Below are 22,363 nucleotides of genomic sequence, written 5' to 3'. Positions count from 1 at the left end.
GGAGCATGCGTATAACTTAGCCCAGGGAGCGCTTAGCGGCAGTTTCATGCTTAGAACCCCAGTGAGGATGACCCTAGGCAAAAACCATAAAATGAGGGAATTCAGTGACCAGTGACTTTTCTAATGAAATGACACTTCCTGAATACCATGCCTGCCTTTATTAGTTAAAGAGCTTGCTGTACTTTGGGGATGAATGTTCACTTGTATTTTCTCTGTCATAGATGCCTGGGCAGAACATGATTCAATTACCCTAATAAAAACAAAAACAAAACTGAAAACAACACCACCAAAAATCCCTAAGATTTAGTTTTAATTTTTTCTACTCTTGCCTCCCCAGTGTAGTTGATCTCCAAGTCCTATTGAGAGTGAGAAAAATACATTCATTTTTATGGTTAGTATTTATTGATTTCTTACCATTTGCCCGAATCTGCACTAAGAGCTTTACAGACATTGCTTACTCTTTAACTTTCTTGGATTATGGTCTTTGACTTCACATGAGCCAACTCCAGGCCTCTTCCTCTTGGATGTGGACTCTAGTCTGTGTACACTGTGTTCTCATCAGCAAGAAGTAGGTGGTAACCCCATCTTTGAACCATTCACTGAAACTAGAAGGATGGGATTCCTCATTTTGCTAAAATCAATCAGGACCCAATTCTAAAATTGAGACCAAGATCAAGTCCATCCAAATCAGATGGACTGAGGGTTCAGGGGTAATGGGGATGTTTTTCTCAATAAACAGTGAGAAGAGGTAAGTGGATGCTGACATTTGAAAGCAACCTGTCCGCTCATCATTTGCTTTCATCTATGTGGGAAGTATTATCACTGGTGGTTTATGTTCCTCTCTCTCCATTCAGACTGTAGCTTTTTCTGATTAGGAACCAGGTCCTATCCTATAGCAGCAAGCCCGGAAACTTTAGCATAGTAAGAATTTCATGAGACAAAGGGTCCAACTGAAATACAAGTATTTGGAAGAGATGGTCAAAGCCGGTAGGCCTCGTGCACCTAGGCATTTGCCTGACATACCTGTGTCTTGGCTTTTGGACTTAAGTTTGCGGATTATTATCTTTCTTTGTTTTCCCCCTCCAGGATGAGACTTGGTATGTCGTCCCACCTTGAATTTCTAAAGTGATGAAAATACACCCAAGACTGCTGGACGGAGGAACATTTTAAGCATGCCTACAGCAACCAAGGCCGTACCAGGAGTGGGTGCTTCCAGCTGAATAAGGTAGGAGACACGAGAGGAGAGGAATCCTTGCCAAACCAGCTGTTCGTGTGCAGAGAAGACAGTATTGGCACCATGACAACCTATCAGAAATGTCTAGAGTCCAACCAGAAAATATTTGGTTTGGGTTTGGGAGACTCAAATGCAGCTGGTTGGGATTTCCTGGTCGGTGTTTTATCCATTGCAATTGCTACTGAAAACACTTCGCAATTCATCTGAGGATTCTTTACATATGCCCTGAAGTATATGTGGCATTTAATTGAAAAAACCACCAAATAAAGACTTCCGGGCCATGTAAGAGGGGCTGCCTTTGGTGCCAGCTCTGAGCTACAGGCCTCCGTGGCTTTGCCGTAAGTGGATCTGGATACACGGAGATTCCCGTTATTGAAAAATTATCCTTGCCTCAATTCCCGAAGAGGCGCTTCAAGCCTCTGCTGGCTCCACTAGGGGTCGTAAGGGCAGACAGTTCCGGCTCTCGTACTGTCCCCGCTAAGCCTCCGGTTTAGGAGCTGAACTCACTTCTAAAATCAGGTATCAAACGCATCAGAAAGAACAGGAGGTGAGGGCAGAAGAGTTTCTTCCCTTGTTTCAAAGAAATAATTGAAGAACCAAAGGAAGGAAGGAAAGAAGGGGGTAGGGAGAGAGGGAGGGAGGGAGGGAAGAAGGAAGAGTGTGTCCTTGCTTGTCTACAATCTGTTCACATTTATCAAGCCACACGATGGGAAGGCATGTCTCAAAACCCTACTGAAAAGATCTAAAGATGCGACTCTACCACAACACGTGTATTAGAAGCTCCCCCAACCCCTATCCCATGCCCACCACCAAAATTTTTTAAAAGAAGAAGGCAAACGGTTCTCTTCCCAAAGCAAATGTGTTTACTGCTACTAGATAGATGATCCCAGGGGGCCCCACTACTCTGGGTCCACAGGACCACGTCGTTGCTTCAGCAGCTGAGACAGATGGTATTCGGTGGTAGTGCAGGCACCCAGGATGGCAAAGGACAGTGCCCTCTCCCGCCCCAAATGTAGGGCTCGCTTTTCAGTTTCTTCTTAGGGACAAAAACTGTCTGTATCATGGTGAGAAGTAGGGGGAGGTTTGAGGTAGGAGGCTGGAAAAAACTAGCAAAGGGAAAAAAAAAAAAAAATTGGAGAGCCAGCCTGGCACCAAAAATATAATTTAGTGTGCAGGTATTTGATTTGATAGAAAACCTGCATTGATTTAAAAAAATAGGTTCCTGACAAGGTCGTAATTCATTGAGAGAGGCCAAGCCCACAGCTTAAGTTTGACATCCCCCTCCAACCTAAACCATAACTGGTTTTAGGTGATCCCCTGTGAGGGTAGCATGTTGCAGCTGGCAAAAAAATAAACACTCCTGAGCCCTGTGCTAACAGAATTTTTTTTTCTTTCTTTCTTTCTTTTTCTTTCTTTTTTTTTTTTTTTGATTTATGCCACGAGCTAAGGAAAACAGTTACATATTTGTGAGTCCCGGTTTTGTTTGGCCTTTGCAGGCTTGCAGGATTGGTGTCCTGCTGAGGGTGAGGGACGTTGCTAAAGCTGTAACAGGCAGGAACAGGGCAGGCAGAGTGGAAAAGGCAGGGGGCAGGGAAAAGGGGGGTGGGTTTGGAGGGAGAGGCGCAGTAGTTGAAACGTTGGATTTGATTCGCCTGGTCTCTCCTCCAGGCAGGACCCCCCACCTTTCTTTGTGCCACAAACACATTCCCATCTCAACTCCAAAGCAGGTTTCTTCAGAGCCGAAACCTGGCGAATGCTTCGCTGCCCTCGTTTTCCCAGGCGGCAACATCCTTTGCCTAGAGCTTGACAGATGGGTGGTTTCTCTCTTTTCCTCTCTCCTGAATGGCAGAGTCCACTGCAGTTGGACAAACACAGAACTCGGGGCCAATGAGGAGGGCTTCCATGGTCTCTTTTCCTTGGAGTTGTCTTGGTAGCACGAACTCTGTTTCAGGCGGGCAGGGCCAAGGAAAGGCAGCGTCTCACCAGTGTCCTTCCCTGCCTGATACTGGCACACTTGCCCCACATTTTGCAAAGAATGGGCTTGTAGGGAGTTTAGAAGTGCAGCAAGGTGAATAGTTGAGGGTCACCCAGCTCCTTAGTGACAGGTCTAGGGTGCAGGTCCTGGCTGCCCAACCCAGTGGGCCCTACGCTCTCCCACATGTCCTGACCCCATTTAAAGAATTACAGAGTCTAAATGCAATGCGGTATCTTGGATCCTGGAACAGAAAGAGGACGTGAATGGAAAAACTGCTGAAATCCAGATAAAGACTGAGGTTTCATGAACAGGAATGTACCACTTTTAGTTTCTTAGTTTTGACAAATTTCATAGGAATGTAACAACTTTCAAGTGCACTGGGCAAGATCTGTCTGTAAAATATTTTCAGCTTTTTTGTGAACCTAAAATTATTCCAAAATAAAAATGTACTTCCTAAAAGAAAACAATTGCAGAAAAAACAAAGGCATTCTGCTACTTTAATCCAGATCGGTTTTGGAACGCATCCCCCAAATAGGCTCTACAGACATCGCACACTTTGCTACATACTCTGCAGCAACTGAAATGATTTTGATTCTGCCAAGTATGAACGGGGAGGTCAGCACAAGGGGATTCTGTCAATGCTGGAGAGACCTTTCAGCAGGCTTACGGACAGAGCTGCCTTTTGCTTCTTCAACTTCTTCATTGTCATCTTTCAGGAAGAAACTTTACACTTCATAACAGAATCCCAATTTATATATGAAGAAATTGAAAGCACACCTACCTGTCTTTATTTCTCACAGAACTGGAAGATTAGCAACTCTTAGCCTTGAGCAAATCCTATCTAGACCCTCACATTTCTTGAAAAAACATAAACAAGATATCTCTCCAGGAGCAGGCAGCCCAACTTTTAAAAGTCGATGGTAATCATAGCTTACCACCCAGAAACGTGCCTGAACCTCTAAATTACTTACATTATTACATCATCCTTCTTTGTGTATGTACTTGTCGCATTGCATAAATAGACCCTCTCTAGCTTGCTTCTTTAATCTGTTGTAGCCACAGAATATATCACTGTATAAATGACTTCACAGAAGACAAATTATTCTATAATAACGTGCTGAATCATTTGAATCACATTCAGTCTCCATGACAATATGAAAATATAAATGTCTGGTGCACAGAAAGGATAAAAAAAACCCTGTGTCTTGGTGGTATAAAGAATGAAGTTAATTTAATGCTTAAACCAGTCTTTTTTTTTTTTTTTACCACTTTGTTATCATAAGGGCATGATGCAACTGCCCTGCCTTTTAAAATGCACACACAGACTGAGAAATGGATATTTTTTTCCATCCTATTTGTCTCCTTTTCAGACACAACCACTGATTCACCAGTTGCTGGACAGGGAACAGCAGCGGCAGAGACGCCTGCGAACTTGAGTATAATAAAATTCTAGTGTAACAGTGTGTTGAATGTTTGCTTTGGCTAGGCCGCCCTCTCAAATCCCCCTTTTCAACTAATATTTTAAAATGTGGAAAGACATTAAAATGGAGATAAATTCAAGGCTCTTTCTGAAAGCAGGCATCTCTTATGCTGAGAATTCTGCATTTTGTCCATGCAGCTATGTCCAAATTCTCTTCGTTCTGATAAGCATTATGATGTGAAAGTTCAAGTCGCTGCCTGCCTTTTGGCAACTAGCAACTTTACTTTAAAGGACAGGAGAAAGCAGGGATCAGATATGCTTTTATAACTGCTTCTGTTTCATCACTGTCATTTGCAACTAGTCCTAAGGAAACTGGAATTAATTGGAGTTGATCATTGGTGTTTCATGGAGTGTCATTATAAAGAGTTCTTGAGTCAGGCAATGATGTGAATGAATTCCCAGGCTGCTCATTACTAGCTGTGTTATTGAAGCAAATCTGACCTTTCTCATTTTGTTTCTTTTTATGTATAACAGGGATAGTAATAGCCCTCATTTAATAGCAGGATTAAATTCGATAATGTATAAAAAGTACCCAGCTTAGAGGCCCACAGATGATATGTGCTGAAGTGGGTTCACCATGTGGTTAATTGTTAGTGCCCCTGTGATTAATATCTCTTTAGTCCTGTAAGGTATAGTCACTCCATACCAGCTGATGTTCTCAGCAGAGAATAAAACAAAGTCCCTAATCTCGTGGAGTTTATATTCTAGCGGTAGGAGGGCAATGAAGTCAAGCGGGAGGAGCGTGCAGAACTGGTGGACCCTGGCAGGGACCTCGGACCATATTGCGAGTGGGAGGACAGAAGCCGGCCGAGGGTTTGAGTGCTGGAGTGATCATCTTATCACTGCATTTTAAAAGTGTAAGTCTGTGCAGGGAATCAAGTGTAGGGAGGCGGAGAAGTGGAGAGAAATGTCTTTGGCGTTGGTCTTGGAAACAGGTGATCAAAGCTTGGTCTAGGGATCAGCAGAGGAGTTAGTGAGAAATGATTTTTTCTTTAAGGTAGAAACCACAGATTTTGTCTGTGAATTGGATGCTTAACCTTCTACTTGTCTGCATTATTTTTTTCTGCATGTCCAACCTCAGTCAATGAATGTTTTTAGATGACCTAAGATAATCTTATATTTTTCTGGAACCACCCTACAGTAAAAAGCACAGGAAGTCCTTTCCAGAGTACGGACGCTACTCATGGTGGGTGTCAGGTAGGATCGGTGGGTGCCAAGTTTGGGTGTCTGCTTTGACTCTCAGTAGCACAGGGACCCTGGTGAATTAGATGAGGATAATAATCATAGGCAAAATCCGGACAGCACTTAGTATTCATCAGGCACTGTTCTAAGCTTGTTTCTTTTATTAACTTTTATTATGATTCTCACAATACAGTAAAAATAAGTACTAAATGAATTGTCCCCATCTTACAGATACAGAAGCCAAAGTACAGGGTTTGAGTTACCTGTCTGGCCCAAAGTAAATGGCACATAAGAAGCGGCAGAGCTGCGATTTGTATGGGGCTCCATCTTTCACAATCTTACTAATCTGCTTTACTGCCCCTCGGCCCACATATTTCCCTTCAAAGAGCATAAAAAAACACTCATGCACATAAATAAACCATTGCAAAGTGTGATAAATGCCGTGAAGGAAAGAGGGTTGTAGGCACAGTGAACATGAGCCTGTGGGAAGAACATACAAGATATGTCTAGCCTGACCAGGTAGTACCCCGCTGGGAGCTGACATTTAAACTCAGAACTGAAAGATAAGGGGATTCTAACTATTTCCCAGAGTGGAGGAATGGATATTATGCAGGCATGGAGTCATGAAGAATGTGTAGCATGTTTGTGGAACCAGAAAGGGAACAGTGTGGCTGGGCAGAGTGAGCAAGGGACACTGGCAGGTAAAGAGTCAGCAAAATAAGAAGGAAAGGTTAGGCAAGATGCTGTGAATAGGGTAATAGACATCTTTGTTGTCCAAAGTGGGACACTTTTGAAGTGAAGCAACTGTCAGGACACGAAGGTACAAGTTGGCAGGAAGTGTGCCCGCTCAAAGGTCTTTGGGTTTTCCTGACATGTAATAGAAAATCATGACTATGTTTTCTGTACCCATCCAACAAAGTGTCATGCTGTATCCATCCAACAGAAACTCTAGCGTTTGTATGTCGAAAGAAGTGCACTAGAATGTACGTGGCAGCACTATTCATTGTAACTCCAAGCTGAAAGCTACCAAAATGCTTTTGAAGAGTAAAATGAATATATAATTTCTGGAGCCTCCATGCGATGGAGTACTGCACAGAGTGAACAAATTACAGCCACTTGGCAATCACATGGATAAATCTCAAAGATGTAATATTTGAGCAAGAAAGCCAGTTACAAAAAGTACTTTGTATATAATTCCATGTTTTAAAGTAAATGCATCAAAAAATCTATGTTGTTTCAGATCAGGAAAAGTGGGCAATTTTAGGGAAGGTTATAACTGGAGTCCTTTTAATATGCTAACTTTTGATCCAAGTGTTAGTTGCATGTGTGTATTTAGTGTGTGAGAACGCTGAGTTGTTCACTTACGATATATGCACTGTTTTCTGTATTACACTTGGAAGAGGTAAGCTCTGCTTCCTACTAGATGGAGAATAGGGTGGAATAGGTTGCCACAGTTTTTTAACCCACTAACTGTAACTTCTTTCTGGGATGTGCCCTTGGTATACAAGAAACATTTTATGCAATGGCATGGTTTCTCAACCTGGGCACTCATGGTATTTATGTTGGATAATTCTTCTTAGAGATGGAGATGAGGGGTCATCCCAGGCATTGTAAGGTGTTTGATCTGGCTTCCACCCACTAGATGCTAGGGCATCAACTCCCAACTCCAACTCCAGTCCTGACAATCAAATATGTCTCCTAACATTGCATGTATCCCCAGGGGTGGGTGGGTAAAATCTCCCCCAGTTGAGTACCACTGAACTCTGCTGATTGCAATCTCTAACGTTCATTGAATGCATTCAGAAGAGAAAGTCTTTACATTTATTAGCTCATTTATTCTACCAACAGAGTAAGAGGTGTTATCATTATTTTTTTTTTCCAGCAGAGGAACCTGAGGTACAAATGTTTTAGGCATCTTTCCCAAAACACTGTAACTAGCTAAGAGGTGACCAGGCTTTACATCCAGACAGTCCCACTACAGAGCATGTGCTCTTAGCCACCGTGCTTGCCTGCCTCTCGACTCTTAACACACGGTTGGTGTTGCAATGGGTTATGTTCAGATCAAGAGGGATATGCCAGGACCTTACGTTTTCCAGAGGGTTGTCTCTTTAAACCTTTCCGTTCTTTAAAATGACACAAAGTTAGGATTCATATTTTTAAAAAGTACTGTACGATTCAAGCTTAATAACCAAGTAATAGTGTGACTCATGAGTTACACCTTAATAAAACTTCAAGAGCTCACAGAGACCAATGCGATTATGGGACAAATTATTCTATTTATTCAAACAGAGGGACAATATACTTATATTTTACAATTGCCTTGAGTTATATATAAAACTAGCTCCTGGCCCTTTAATTACAGACAAAGGCAGAACCACAAAGAGAGGCTCATGAACGAAGAAGTGCCATCCTCACCTGAAAAGGCATTTCCGCAGGCTCCGGACTCAATGGAAAGCTTTCCCTTTGAAGCCCATCCCCGGTTCTTTAAGAACAGAAGTATTTTTCTCTGTTGCTAACTAAATATGATCAGGAATGCAAGGGAATTAAATATCAAAAAGCTTACTTTAAAGAAGCAGCATAAATAGAATGGCCAAGAACTAATATTAATCACAAGCTCACTTCATCTGGGGAAATCTGGTTATGTGTTTCACTTACCGTGCCTCTGTGGTCCCCCTGTGTGCCCGCAAGTAATCCATGCTGGCATATGACACCTTGTACCGTGGGGACCACACCTGTGTGCTCGTCTCCTCTAGGCAGATGAATTGTTTTTGAAAAGTTGAAAAGTTGCTTAGACTTGAAATACATAGTCAGATGGAAATCTTACTATAAATGCTGTTTAGAGTCCCAGGCTAACCACTCAAAGCATCAGAAAATAAATAAATAAGTAAATAGAGGACAGGGGAAGTAAGTATGTCATGAGCTATTGGCATAATTTGTTCTAGTAAGCATGTGTGTGTACATATATACATATGGAGATACTACTTATATATATGCATATGTCCATATATGTTCACGTGCACATACACACACATACATATCTCCTTATTGAGAGCCTGTGATTTAAAATTCTTGAAAGCTGTAAATGTGGAAGAGCTACGTTTTCAAGTTTTTGTTTATGGAGTTTTTAATGATGGCAGCATTTCTGATTTTTCTTCTGGCTACAGAAGTTTAAATTCATCATCAAGGAAATATACACCTTTGCATTTAGAAGAGACACGTAGGGACTCCTTTGACTCTGCCATGGCAAAGCAAACATTTTATTCAGAAGGAAAGATGGGAAATAATGAGGACTTACACTCTTCTCGTAGTTATATAAAATGTGTCTTTCTTGGAGGGGAACTTACAATTCTGCCAAGCATTTCATTTTAGAGACTGGCACCTCTTCCTGTGGGATCAAGGGAGTTAGGAGAAGAGTCCTGCTCACGTACACCTCCCATCCGAGGGGAGTCCTTTGGTGGTGGACCAGAAGATGTGGGGGAAAGCTGGGGTCCTCAGACCAGTATCCTGGCATCACCTGAAACCTGTTAGAATTGCACTTGGGCCTCACTCAGCCGTCACAAGATGTCCAAGGACACGTATGCACATAGTTTAAGAAAACTAGTACACAAAGAATCTCCCATGGGGGAGAGCCTGGCCTGTGGAGGTCATTCTTACAATTCTGTTTTAAGATATTTTGGTTTTACTTTGTAAATATTCTTTGTTCTGTTATTTTATTTTTTAGTCTTCAGCTCCACAGGGAGTTAAAAGGAGGTGCTTTCTGTGCTTATAAAAAAGATGCTTCTAGTAAATATTGTTTCCATATATCACCTATTTTCAGATTTTTATACTCATCCTCCCAGTTTTATCTTTGTTCACTTGTCTTCCTCACAGACAGCACGCTTGGGTGAAACGGAGCTCAAGAGGTGGGTTCTGGTTGGTTCAGCCTATCAGGATGTATTCGCTGATGGCTGTCTTCTTGCCTTGTCCTCCCCTGGCAGAAGTGAGGAGTGAGCCATCCAGGGCCCCTTTTATGAGGCCACTAATTCCATCCATGACTTGGCTCCCAAAGGCCCCACCCCCAGGTACCATCACAGTGGCGACTAGGTTTCAACATATGGAATTCTGGGGGGACACAAGTGTTCGGTCTGTAGCAGGTATGCAACGTAAGCCGATGTAAGTCAGGGGGCATCTAGGCGCTGTTCTTTGGAATGCTGGGCCCGGCACACAAGAATGAGGAAACATGGCCTTATTACTACTGGCAGGTTTCCATGACCATGGGGTAACGGGGAGTGTGAATGGAGGGAAGTTAGACCTAGGGAGAAGCGGACACCCTGAAGGCAGAGGAAAACAGTAGAAGAAATGTGTACTTGATGACACTTTCAAGCCGCTGGTTCATCAGCTGCAGCCCTCGCTCTAGATGGGCTTCCTGTATGGAGGCTGGTAAATCCTTTTTATTGTGCAAGCCGATCTGAAAGGTGCTTTCTGTGACCTGCAGCCCAGGGAGCCTTAAGAGGTACAGCTTTGCAGAGGGAGTGGCATTAGCACGGTAGAAGCCAGGCTTGAAATGCACTAAGAGCAACCTAAAAAGTACAAACTTGTTACCTCTGTCTGGGGGGCCGGCTGACTGATTTGGGCAATGAATGAGCATTTCTTAGTGAGAGTATCAGGAAGATTTTGGCAGGGGGCGGGAGGGGTAGGCAATTCGGTAAAAACCAACTTCCTGTATTTGAGCAGAAAGGAAAGCCAGAATTGTTTTAAATCACTAAAAGGATGTGTGATCCTTGAAGACTGGAGATATCTGGGAGAGTTAGGTCATATAATACATGTGTTACCTTGATTATGGACTACTTGGCACATGCAAGGGAATGAATCAGACTTAAATTCATCTCCTCCCCCAGATCCCATACCCCATTACAGCCTCAGCAATGCTGGAAAAAGAAGTGTTAGTGAGATTAACTACAGTCCCCGCTCCTGCAGTTGGTCCCAAAGGCAGTAACTGATCCTCATCTCTCCTCCATTACTCTTTCTAGGCTTCTTTCTCCTCCTCTGGCATTTCTGCGGGTCCGGGTGGGCTGGTCCCCCTAGTGGGGTGACACGGATTCTCATCCTTGAGGAGGCTGAGCCCTTGAGTTTGTTTGCTGTCATTGTTGATTTAGTTGCTTAATCGTTTATAGTTCAAACTGGATGTGAGGATAGCAAAAGATGTCCGGTGGCAAACATATTCCCCTCTGACCCTATTTTGTAGCAATGGTCCTACCTCCTCAGGGTCATGACTTCCTGCGCCTGTTGTTTACTGTCATGAAAACCCCCAAATCATATGTGCCAGCATGAGCTTTCTTTCATTTTAGTGGGATGCTTACTGCGCTCCCTGCTGACAGCATCGCCTCTGAAAACCAGGACGTCTAGATCAGGGAGCCTACATTTGCATGGATGGGAAGCACACAGTGTCCACGTGGGTCACCAGGCATGTGAATGGGGCCATCCTGCTTCTGCCCCTGATTCCCAAACGCATGCATTCTACCCCCTGGGAACACAGCAGCATGCATGAGAAACTGGCTTCACATGTGTGCTGCATCCTGCAGGGTGGTGCCCCATCTCCTCTGGTTGTCATCTCCAACCAGGTGCCTGGGCTCAGCTTTTAAGAGGCCATGTTCCTTTGATGCAGTAGCTTCTGGTGGGTGTGGCATACAGGAGGACCTGTGGGTCCCGTGGTCATGTGCCCATTGCCACACTTTGTGTGATGTAAATCAGGTCCCTGTGTCTGATGGGATGTCATGTAGGATCCTAGGCCAGTAGATCAGACACTCTGTAAGAACTGGTAGAGTGGTGATGGCTGAACCATTATGTGCAAAAATGACAAACCCATATCTGCAACTGGAATGAACCCAAGCCAAAATGAAATACCACCCTTTCCAACTTGTCGCAAATGGCTGGCTGGAGGAACTGGACTCTAGTAGGGAGGGTGGGCCATAGCCTTGGTCCCTATTGCTGTTAGGTCAGCCATCCACCGGTGGTAGGTGTGTTAGCATTGGTGAGAGGCGACCCTTGCTGTTGAGCCTATGTAGAAGCTCCTTCTCAGCTGTTTTGAGCACTCTGTACACAAGCACACTGCTTGAGCCCTAGAATGGCCAGAGCTGTCAGAGGCTGGCTGACATCTACTGGAGGCATAATTCGGTCCATGGTGAGACTGGCTTCTCTTCTGTGGTGGGCATTGCTCTTTGCTCAACATGAACGTGAGACACAAAGATTCTCACTCTTTGCGTTCATTCCCATTGGGTCATCCACATGCCTCTTTCCCAGCACTTCTGTCCCCAGTCTTCCAATATTTCCAAGTTCCAACCATTTACCATTGGCCATGAGACTATGTCTATTCTTATTTCCAGCCATTTTTCTGTACATATCAAATGGATAACCAGGTGCACTCGCCAAAATTCTGCCCACTAGGAGGTCTTTCTTTCACTGCTGACCTTTAGGGCCACCTCTGAGGGAGGCTGTCGTCCATTTTTTATTGGCACCCACATACTTAGCCAATGTTTCTGCTGTTGCTCATGTCTGTGACTTCATTCACAGAGGTTTGCCTTTTTACGAACTTGGTGATGTTGATCGTGAGCTTCTTAGTATCTGAAGGTCTGAATTGGGTACGTTTCCTGTGGAGAAGGCTTGCTTTTGCTGGAATCTAGAAGTCTCTGATGAATTGCAGAGCCTCTAGATGGCGATCTCTGCTTTCTGGAGTGGGCTCCTGCTCAGTGTTCCAATGGGGCCACTGTCCTTCGTGTTTGCTCGTGGCGTGACTCCCCTGTCTCCTGTTCCAGTTCCAGCCCACGCTTAGAGTGGACATCAGTGTCTCTGAGGGTAAGTCTTAGTATTTAAAATCTAGTTGTTCTGAGGTGAGAGGATCCCTCAGAGAATCCCAGTTAGCACAGTGGCAGAAGGAGGAGTGAATTAAGTGTTTAGAGCATAATTCTGATTGCCGTTAAAATAAAGGAGATTTCTCATTGAGCAGAAATCCCAGGATGTTTAGGACTGACGGTGGTTACTGATGTCTTCGTCATAACGCAATAGTAGTTCACCTTGTATGCTTTGCATATGTTTTCTCCTTTAACCCTCAAAGACGCTTACAAGGTAGCTGCTATGACTGCCCCTCATTCTAGTGGAGGAAATGTCACTGGCTAAGTGTCAGCCAACTAGAATATAGTGAACCTGGGCTTTAAACTCAGGTATTCTGACTTCAGAGACCAGGCCAACCCTCTGTGCTACGCTGGCTTCCTAGGGCCAGGATATGAAAAGATGCATCAGAAAAGACCACAAAGCCCAAGTGGCCTTGACTGGCGGTGATATTATTATGGGCTATGCATTTAAACAGCTTGATATTTGAGCTGCTGCCAAAGGAAGTTCAGTCTGACCATTCATCCGTTGCTCCTAGAATGTCTGCAGGAGCCTTTTCTCACTATTTGATATCTGAGGTCACTTTCAACAACAGACGTATTATTGATGTTAAATGTACTTAACTGTGTCCCGTTTATCTGGCATTCTTACTGCAACTTAATCACAGAACAGCAGTGTCTTTACTTTTAATCTGTATTTCAAACTCTAAAAACTAGTAGCTGTAAGGAAAGGTGACAAGGAAAAGGTATGAAGTGAAGAAAACAACCGATTTAACAAGAGATGATTTCAAATAGGGATACTATAATACAAAGATAAACAATGCTAGGACTTTGTTCAAATGAATAATTTTGGATATGACGTCCATGCCAAAGAAACAGCACATACAACTCTGTTGCCTTGTTCTGAAATAATCAAGAAAACAGTGCTGGGAAATACTTGACTCTGTCTTTGCTAGGCTGGTATATCAGTTTTAATTGATGCCCCATGCCAAAAAATGTTTTTGGCAATGTTTCGCCCTCATTCTATGCCAAGAAACCGCTCCTTGGTGGATAACAATAAAAGGAGGCAGTGTACGATATAAAGTTCACTATGAAAAGAAAGTTAATAAGAAGTAAAATACGTTTAGTGTACTTGGCAGAAGGAGCAGAGGGTCGAGCTACAGGAAATCTTCTGTAGTGATTTTATAATGTCTGTAGTCTGAAATAAAATTGCTCATGAAATATCTACCAAAGACACAGCATTCCCGCCTTCAGCCACAGGAGGACAGGAGCATTTGCATTTCCTCGGTGGGACACTTTTCCTGACATTTTGATTCCTTGGCTGGTATTTGTATTCTACACCGTGAGCTTTCAACATGATTTTATAGAAGCAGTGGACAGCTGGGGGCCAGGTGGATGGAACAACACAAACAATTGTTAGACCACCGCGACTGCACAACCAAAAGAGTGAAACACCCCTAGGAGTAACCAGACCCAAACATGTGGCAAGTACTTGCCAGCAATATGTACCCCTTCCCTTGGAAGAATAACTTCCAGAAATCAGTGATTTAAAGTGACACGGCTCCATGAAGCTTAATGTAGATTTGAGTTGCAAGGCTATTGCCATGTCCAAAATGATGCAAAAAAAAAAAAAAAAAAGCAGCAAGTGAAAAATCTCAGCAGGGATCATTTTAGGCATTCTCTTAAAATTGTGTGAACATGGACAAACCCAAAAATACAGGTCTAGAAAGTGAAGTGATGGCCGTTACAGAACTGTGTTTGCATTCTCCAGGCTGAATAGCACTGTACACAGTCACACACACACAGTCCCATAATAATGGGATAAACTACATACACAGAGGACCATATCAGCCACTACTTGGGGAACTTCACGCTTCAGCAATCGAAGGTGTGATATGAACAACTTGGAGGGAGGATTTGATATTTGACTTGGGGTCCTTTGAAACCAAAAGCATTTTTGAAAGGTTCTGTGTGCAGAGAATTGGTCATAAAGGTAGCAGGGTCTTTTTGTCATCTATTTCTTCTTCAGGAAACCATAGCAAGCATGACTGAACAAAGAATAAACTTCAAAGTCTTGCTCTTTGGTAGGAAGTGCTTTCGAACAAAAATCATAAACTTTCGTCAATGAGGCCTTTGTGAGAAATGATGAGCGCCTTTCCCCACCTCTTGTCAAAGTCATTAAAGCGAAAGGAGGTTTCTCCACCTTACAAAAGAATACCTCAGTCAGGGAAAGAGTCGTGTTCTAACAAACCTTCCCTTGGCCCCGAGCATCGTCCTGGCACTCGGCTGAGAAGGGATTTTGTAACTTATCACAAATAAGGAAACACGGGGCTGCACTTTCTCCCCCTTTTCTTTCTTTTATTTATTTATTCATTGTAATCTGTGCCATCCTGTCCTCTAACAGATCTTTGGGGGGATTTCTAAGGCAAGGTATTGTAACGAACACCTGACAGTTGGAAAATCAAGATAGGTTCGCATAAGACAATTGCATCGGTCCAGGCCAGTCCCCTGTTTGTTCAGGTGCGTTACACGGGACTGGAGAAGAAAACTATTTTTTGGGACTTGGAAAAAGCATCTCTTCCCACCTTTCCGATCCCAGTTTGAATACCTTCCTGCACAGATCGGATTGGTTAAAGAAGGACTGGACTAGTAGTAGAAACATTCTATTTTGTGGTAGACAGTGGGCTATTTTTGTTGCTTCCAAAGTCAGCCTCTCTAGGGCTATATTTGAGGGTTAGAAGAAATAGTCCAGACCAGAAAGGTTTGGCATCCGTCTCTTCATGAAAAGTAGAGAAGGGTATGTGTAAGGAGTTTTGGTTGGGTAGTGATCATTTTAACTAAAACTGTAACTTGAAAGTGTTTGTAATGAGGCCACTGAATTCACTTGAACCTGTGGCCCACCTAATTATCACTTCTGTTTTACTCCTCCTTGTGATATTTCACGCTGATTCGTTTTCCTTCAGTTATGGGTTCTTTTTGACTCTGCTGATGCAAACGAGGTTCTGCATTTCACCCCCTGACTTGTCAAAACAAAGGAAATGATATTTGGCAATTATCAGTCATGTTTTACCTAGATTTTTAGCAACGTGTTATGCAAAGATTGAGCATAGAACACCAATCCTACTTTCTGTGCTGTGGACTAAAGAGAGTTTCTCATGCAGGGAGTGGGGAAGAGCATTACTCATGCTAAAACAGGTGCATTGATTTAGGTTTGGACTGACTGAAAAATGAGAAGGAAACTTACAAAGTCCTATTTGATAATTGGCCACCCGGTAGGGTGAGTTCTTATAAAGGAGGGACCATCCCCTGCCCCCTCACGCCCACTCAGCTGTAGGCAAGCATGGGAGATAGGAATTAGACACCTGTAATAACAGAGGACCACAGTGAACCCTTTATGGAAGAATTAGGCCTGTCACAGACAATTCTGTCTAAGCTACTGCTATAGGCTTTTAATTTTCCAAATTATAATGTCGCCATCAAAAGAGACTTTCTTAAAGAAAAGCTCATTACTTTGCTTTCCATCATTTTCACTTCAGCCTTGTTGTGATCACATTCTACTGAGAACATTCCAGAAACAGGAATAAAAAGAGGAAATCGTGGAAATTAAAAGCTGACCGGTAGCATCCTGACTCACTCTGTAATACTGTGCAATGTGTAACTACTGTCTTGTATACAGTGGGACCCCAAGACTCTCTGTCTCCTGTGCCTCCTTTCTCATCACAGTTTTGAAGAAGTCCAACAATATGTGAGCTCTTGACAAAAGGCAGCTTTCCCCTCCATCATCTTGGTATTGAGGGAGAAAGTCTCAACTTGTAAGATACCTCATTCTGCTTAGAGCAGCCTTAAATTGTCTTCATTTCAGTAAGTGAAAGTGCACAACTATATAGTCTGAACTGAAGAAGGATCTAGTCCAATGATATGAGTTCATCTTCCTCCATTTGAAAAGATTAAGATGTTTCAAAGTTTCAACTCTATTATTAGACCATATGTAGCCAGGGATAAGGAGATTTATGGTGCCCGATTTTCTTAATCTCCCCTGTTTAGTAAGATACTGAAAAAAGGCCAAGGCATTTAATCATCACATATTGATGTAAGCCTTAGAGTGTTCTTCTAAGAGGGCTTTAGTTCAAAAAGTCTACCTTAAGCATAGGTCTAGACTGGGTAACCTGTTTGGCTGAGAAAATTGTTTGCTGTGTAAATCCTTACCTCTGACATTCAAAAGCCTACTTCCTATCTCTACCCCAAACTTTTCCCAACTGTACTGAGCAAGCAATAAATACATGCAAGAAGCATGTTCTTATCTATTGGGTATATTTGAAATGTAACTCAACCCTACTAAAATCTTTTAATCTGATATTTTATTATTAAATGTCACATAATCATGAAATGCAAAGACCCAAAAGCGTTTGAAAAATTAAAGTGAAGTGTGTTCTTCTGCACAAGTCTATCTTTAGTTTTTGCAGATCACTTGTTAACAGTGATTTTAAAAAAATTAAACGGGAGTGGAAATACTAATGTTTTGCACATTCTGGCAATATGTTTCACATCAATAACAACACAACAAAGTAGCTCTGAATATGTGGCACTGAAAGTATGTGGCATGAAAAATAGAGTATTTAGTGTGTCCCTGTCCAGAGTTTGAAGGCTACCTGTGGTGCCTCACATCTGTAGGCCCTAAGACAAGTTCCTCAACCTTTGAGTCTCAGCTTCCTTTTCCAAAAACCCCTTGTTGCTGTAAAGGTTAGATGGTGCAGTAGATGTGAATCATTTAAGTTACTTTTGACACACATGTATTAATTACAATTAATAAGTTTAAATCATTCTCTCTCTAAATTATGTGAGACACTGCACTACCAGGTTTTTGAACGGCTGAGCTTGTTATTCTAGTTAGCTATGATTTAATGTTGGTGAATAAGGCACCAAATACTCATGCTTCTCCTGAATCTATTTATTCAAAACAATTGAAATTGTGGTCTGGAAGAGATATTAGTCCTCCCACTTCATTGCAGTGTCATTCACAGGCCAAGATATAGAAACACCGAATGTCCATTGATGGAAAAATGGATACAGAAATGCAGTGGAATATTACTCAGCCAGGAAAAAGGAATCTTGCAATATGCAATGACATAGATGAGCCTGGAGGACATTACACTAAGTGAAATAAGCCAGTCACAAATACTTCATGATTGTACTTACACGAAGTGTCTGAAGTAGTCAAAGAAGCAAAGAAGGGGATGGTGGTTGCCAGGGAGAGGGAAAAATGAGGAGTTGCTAATCAACATGTATAACATTTCAGTTATGCAAGAAGAATAAACTCTAGAGATCTGCTGTACAACATTGTGCCTACAGATAATGATGCTGTATTGTATACTTAAAATTCTACTAAGAGAGTAGGTCTCATGTTAAATACTCTTAGCACAATTTAAAAATAAAAAGGAGGAAATCTGGAATGTTCTCTGATGTGGAAAAATCCAAGTACTTTCTTAAAACAAAAGCTGTGCACTTGTTTAAGGATACATTTTTTTTTAATTAAAATATAGAAAAACAAAGTTTAGAAGTCTATTTCTTGAGCATTTCATATTCATAAGAATTTAGCCATTACCTAATATAATTCTCTCATCTTATATATGAATAAATAGATGTCCAGAGATATTAGAGGCTTCCTCAAGGTCAGACATTGGTGAATGATTTCATAACAAGAAGAGGGTCTCCTCCTTGCCACCTAGCCAGAAAGATTAGCATGAAAAGGAAAGACATTTGCATAGCAGGAGATCAAATCCAACTTTCTGTATATAGGAAAGACAGCTGGAATGTCTAAAGATCAGGTATGTTTTCAGCCTGTTTTGGCACCTATTCATTCTGAAATCTGTATAACTGAATACATAATGGGTTTTACATAGCTGGCTCCTGTTCTTCTTGCTAATTTTTTTTCATCTGTAGGCAAACAGAATATAAGAGCCTAGTATAAAACGAAGACTTCAAGCAAGTTCCTGGATTCAAACCTAAGTTCTAACCCAGTCTATTATTTTCAGAAATGGACAGGGTAATGTTTCCCTTGCTCCTTTCCCATGTTTACTAGGATACAATGTTGTTACACTTGATTGCATCAGAAAATATGGGAAGAGTTCTAGAAATTGACTCCACCACATGATCTCAGAAGACTGCTCTGTCACCAGGGAGTTCACCAGCACAAACAAGCTCAAAGACAGAATGGGCTGCCACTAAGGACTGCAGAAAACTGAACCCATTCCCAAATTGAGATGAGAAGGTTTTGATTATGTTTCAATGAATGTATATATGAATATATATGAATACATCAACGGCAACATCGTATCCTCTTTTTTCTATTCCCATGGAAAGTATTGGTTTCAGAAAGGCTTGGTATCAGCAGAAGCATCTCTCACTTCACTTAGTACCTCTGAGACATCCGGCAGGGAGGTGGGATTTGTCTTGGCACCTTCCCTCTCCCTCCTCTCTCAGTGCTTCTCTTTCCCCTTCCTGGGTATTTCGTTCCTCACCCCATCGGGTTTTAATCTGGCTCCCCTTTTTCAAGTACTTCCCTTTAGGTGTTTGTGATAATGGTTTAAAGCCTTCTGGCTCCCAAGAGGAATTAGTACCGAGGTTTTAGCATTTTGCTGTGGAGCCCAAAAACCTGGAAAGCCTTCAGAAAAGAAATCATTGAATGACCCTGGGACAGAGCAGTGGGTGGGAAGAAATCTATGGGTAGGCAGCCTTTGTGGGCTCAGGTACCCACCAGGTCATAAAAGCGAGGTCTACCAGTTCATAAGTTTGGTTCTGGCTTCATACTGTAGCCTTGAAAATGTCTGGGGGCCCTGTGAATGAGGGCTACCCCAAAAGGAATGGAGACAACACTGACAGGGCAGAAAAGAACTGAAAAGAAAAGTCTGAGACAGCCTTGTTTAGAACACAAAGCTCAAATACATAAAAGCATTCCTCCACCCCTAAGTACTGCTTCCTTCCTCAGCTGCTTTCTTCCTTCCTTCCTCCCTTCTTCCTTCTCTCCTGCTCTCCCTCCCTCCTTCTCTCTCTCTTCCTCCCTCCTTTCTTTCTTCCCTCCATATTTCCTTCCTTCCATTTTCCTCTATTTCTTTCTTTTTCCTAAGTAATATAAATGACCATTTTCTTTATTGTAAACACTTGGTACACTTCTGAAAAAAAAAACAACCCCAGCCATAAATAAGGCCTGTTTGAAGTAGATCAGGATGCAAATGAATGAAGTAAAAAACAGCCTCTGAGTCTGAGTTTCTGCATCTTGTAACTAGCTACGAGCTTGTAGCAGTCAGCTATGAGCGGACCTACATGGGAATTGCCGTTCATTTTGTCTTCTTATTTAAAATTTAGTCTTATTTAGTGTAACTCCAGGGGGAAAATATGTTCCCAGCCTGAGGCAAATAACCTCTGAAGCCAAAATCCAAGGGAGAAATAAAGTGGGAGAAACCCATTTATCGCCAACAAGCAGTCATCTACTTCTGCTCGCCTGTGTCTCTTGCGACCTGGCTGCAAAAGGACCCCCCCACCGAATCTCCCCAGTCCAGATATACCCTCGCTCCTCCCACCCCCTTGAAATCACCTCTTGATATGGAGATGGACTATTTCTCCCCACCCCTTGGAAACACCCATTGATACGGAGATGCACTAAGTCTGGGTGAGAGATTCTGGAAATACTGCAATTTTACCCACATTTAGTAAAAAAATCTTAGCTATCTACTCAGTGTCAGGCCTCATTCTAGGTGGTGGAGGCACATCAGCAAAGCAGCTGGAGAAGCTGCTCCTCTCCATGGAAAATGACAGAAATAAACAATTGCCGTCATGAGGAGAAACACGCTGATAATTTATTAGAGACTACGTAGGTTCTGAAAATGTGGATGTTCAGCGAAAGTCTATTGAGATGATAGTTTGGCAGTGATATTGATGCCGGGGTCTTTGTTTGTGAAGTCGAAGAATGAACTTAGCAAACACCCAAGGTTGGAGAGCCAGGGAGAGGCTTTTATGGAGAGATACAGTGAGAAGACAGAGCTCCTGGCTCCTGCCAGGAGGGGACAAGAGAGCCCGTGATGATGTTTGTCTAGGGGATTTATAGTAAGCTAAGGATTTTCAGGAATGTCGGTAAGGGCTAGGGGTGCAGACTTGTACCACCTGCCCTTTCCCCAAGGTGGGCTGGGTTGTTGTCTGTTTGCTATTTATAGTTGAGAGAGAGTGAAGTCACAGGTTATGCTGAGGTACCCTTGCAGAACACTCAAACATTCCAGGCCAAGTTTCTCCTGGCAATTTTGAGCTTTAACCGATCTCACTGAAGAATGTCTATATTCCTAGTCTGGTATCTTTACCCTAGAGAATTAGTGTGACCTTAACTTTGCATAATGCTTAACATAGAGTTTCTAAAGGGACTTCTTTACACATTGTTACATTGCTCTGACTGTAAATATCCTGCCTTACTTTTTCTGGAGGCCCTCACCCTACTCTGACTACACCCACGGTCCCTGTCTCAATATGAATGTCCAGAAGTCATCAGTGTAGAAGATTATGGGACCAGCTGCTGCAATCCTCCTAAAATAGAAAACAATTTGATGTGTTTCAGGCACATATGCTCCAGTGTAGTGGGGAAGGAGACTTTGGTACAAAATGAGTTGCCGACACGGCTCTGTGAGCTTTGTAAAGGAGAGGAATCACTTTTGCTCAATTTTAATTGTTGAGGGAAGCACCTGTTGGGTTTTGAGAAGAGACACAAGCCAGTCTGGCTTGTGTATCTTAAACACCCTCTGGCTGTAATGAGCAGAAGCTCAGCTGCAGAAGAACAAGAGAAAAAGAAAGGTGGCCATTTCAGAAGTCCAGGTAAAACCTGATGGTGGCTCTAGCTAGTGGTATGGTAGGGAAGATGGGGAGAAAATGACTAGATTTTTGTCTGCCTTTGAAGGTATAGGGTGAACTGGTTGGGGAGTGAGCAAAAGAAATAAAGATAATTCCTACATATTTGGCTTCAGCATAAAGGAGGGTGATGCTGTGGTTCATTCTGGTAGGGAAAAAAAAAATCTGTGATCAGATAGAGTTGTAGGGAAAACACCAATAGTTTGATTAATATGCATTTAATTGTACTTATTAGGCATCAATATCGATATCAAGAAGGCAGTTGAAATTCTGAGTAGAAGTGAGGACTGGAGCCACTTCAGGAATCTTTGGCAATTACGCTGAGATTAAAGTGAAGGGATTCGATGAGTGAGCTTTCTCGAAAGTGTGTAGATAGAAGGGAGGGCTGTTCTCATAGTTAGAGGTCTGATGGAAAAGGAAGGAGCCATACAGAAGTCTCTAAGGGTGGTCTGTAAAGTGAGATTAAAACAGAGAATGTGGTATTATGGAAGCCAAATGAAGAATAATTCAAACAAGAGAGGAGTCCCCCAGTGCTGCTGAGAGAGTCAGTAAAATACAGAAATGAGAAATGATCAGTGGGTGTGGGCCTATGGAGGTTATTCATGATCTTGAAGAATACTAGTAGGGTAACAGTGGATTATCAACCCACACTAAATTGCACTGTGTGGTGACCAGGTAAAGAGAGGAAGGTTCCGAAGTCACTGTAGTGTTCATGGTTGAAATAATTCTATGATCAGCAATTC

At 42.5% G+C, this 22,363-nt stretch overlaps 1 long non-coding RNA gene across 1 annotated transcript in view; it reads left to right on the top strand.

Moving 5' to 3' along the window:
* The window catches only part of LOC130683713 (uncharacterized), a 59,534-nt gene that overhangs the window by 23,147 nt on the left and 14,024 nt on the right, over window positions 1–22,363 (top strand). The window contains exon 2 of the long non-coding RNA XR_008997586.1: window positions 1,087–1,225. This is a non-coding gene — a long non-coding RNA (uncharacterized LOC130683713). The remainder of the gene's footprint in view (window positions 1–1,086; window positions 1,226–22,363) is intronic.

The sequence above is a fragment of the Manis pentadactyla genome, chromosome 4 (genome assembly GCF_030020395.1).
Source record: "Manis pentadactyla isolate mManPen7 chromosome 4, mManPen7.hap1, whole genome shotgun sequence".
Lineage (NCBI taxonomy): Eukaryota > Metazoa > Chordata > Mammalia > Pholidota > Manidae > Manis > Manis pentadactyla.
The sequence above is the reverse complement of the archived record's forward strand: the minus strand, read 5'-3'. Positions and strand labels throughout refer to the sequence as shown.